Genomic DNA, 1,813 nt, shown 5'->3' on the forward strand with positions numbered 1-1,813 from the left:
GTCCTAGATATGTGTGTGTGTGTGTGTGTGTGTGTGTGTGTGTGTGTGTGAAGGAGAGAGACAGAGACAGAGACAGAGAGATAGAGAGACAGAGAAACCAAGACAGGCACAGAGGGAGCTAGAAGGGCCTACAGAGATCATCTAGGTCAATGGTTAACGCAGTGTTTTGGCAAGATTAATTCAGGAGCAGTAAACATATTTAAGGGGCACATTTTTCCTATTCAAAGTCAAGTTGGGACTTGATGGCTGAGTTAATGAGCGTATGCATAATCCCCCTAGGAGATACCCACCGAAATAAAACAGAATCAAAATGAGATAAGAAGATGTCTTCTTTTTCCAACTAGGAACAGGCCACAGACGCAGAGCACAGCCTTGGTATCTCCATATGCAAAATAATTTAAACCAAAGTAAAAATGAAGACGCCAGGAAAAAAAGGCATAAGCTACCTGCCTCCTCCCACGCCCTCCCCGACCCCATGACAGAAGGCCAGTTCACTATTTCTGTTTCCCTTGTTTTCTATCTGTTGCTCCAAGGGCTAGGTTTTCTCTTTCCTTTATTCTTTTTTTTTTAATCTTCTAAATGGGAGCATAGGCAATCCGCTTTTAGTTCTACTGGTGGTTATTTTTATGACGGTAAGCCCCACGCTTAAGCCTACAATTCTCAATTTTTCAGCTGCAAAACTGAAATGGTATCTTTGATTCACCCTCTGAGAGATAAGAAAAATTTCACATTTACTCTTTACCTCCTGACTTTTTTGTCTAATTTTTGTCCCTATCTAGTTTAGATAAATTATGGTTGTTTTACACAGCATAGCTTTTCTTCCAAGGACTCTACCTGACTGTCAGACTCTCACTTCAAAAAAAGGCCCAGGCGCAGTTTCACAAGTGAATGGACTATTTCAAACTTTCAAGGAGCAGATAATTCCTATGATATTTAAATTATCCCAGAGGAAGAGGAAGAAAGGAAATAGTGTTTTGAAATCATTTTTTCTAGTTTTTAGATGATACATAGATACAACTTTCTACTTAAAAATTCAATGATATAATGGATAAACAAAATGTGGTATATACACACGATGGACTATTATTCAGCTTTAAAAAGGAAATTCTGACACCTGCTACAACGTGGATGAACCTTGAAGACATTATGCTATGTGAAATAAGCCAGTCACAAAAGGACAAATATTGTATGATTCCACTTATATGAGGTACATAGAGTAGTCAAATCGAGAGACAGAGAGTAGAATGTTGGTTGCCAGGGGCTGGCAGGAGAGAGAATGAGGAGATATATAGCCTTGCAATAAAAAAAAATCCAACTCTATCGAAGGACATAGTTTAAAAGGAAAAAGCTCAACACCTTCCTCCTTCCACCCACCCATTTCTTTCCCTCTCCCTAGAGGAAACAATGCATATGGATGATCCAAAATTTACTCAGCTAGTCCTCACTGAGGATATTTAGGTTGTATCTAGAGTTTTACTTGCACAAACAACACTCTAATGAATAGCCTTGAAATATACTGCCGTATAATACGTATACCTGTAGTATAGGTCCCTGGATAGAGACTGCCAGTTCAAAAGCTATGTGCGTTTTATTTAGTGAGTTAGTTAGGTTTAGATTTATTTATTAACTCATATAGTTCAAAATATCAGCCATTTAAGAGATCACACAGTGCAAAGCTCCGTCCCATCCTTTTCCCCCAGCAACTTGGTTCCCCTCCTCAAAAGCAACCAATAGTATCATTGAAAATATATTCTTTAGTCATGTACAAGGGAAACAGTATGTTTGAGAATGCCTGTTTCTGCATTCTCCCATC

This window comes from Mesoplodon densirostris, chromosome X (assembly GCF_025265405.1).
Source record: "Mesoplodon densirostris isolate mMesDen1 chromosome X, mMesDen1 primary haplotype, whole genome shotgun sequence".
In the NCBI taxonomy this organism is placed as follows: domain Eukaryota; kingdom Metazoa; phylum Chordata; class Mammalia; order Artiodactyla; family Ziphiidae; genus Mesoplodon; species Mesoplodon densirostris.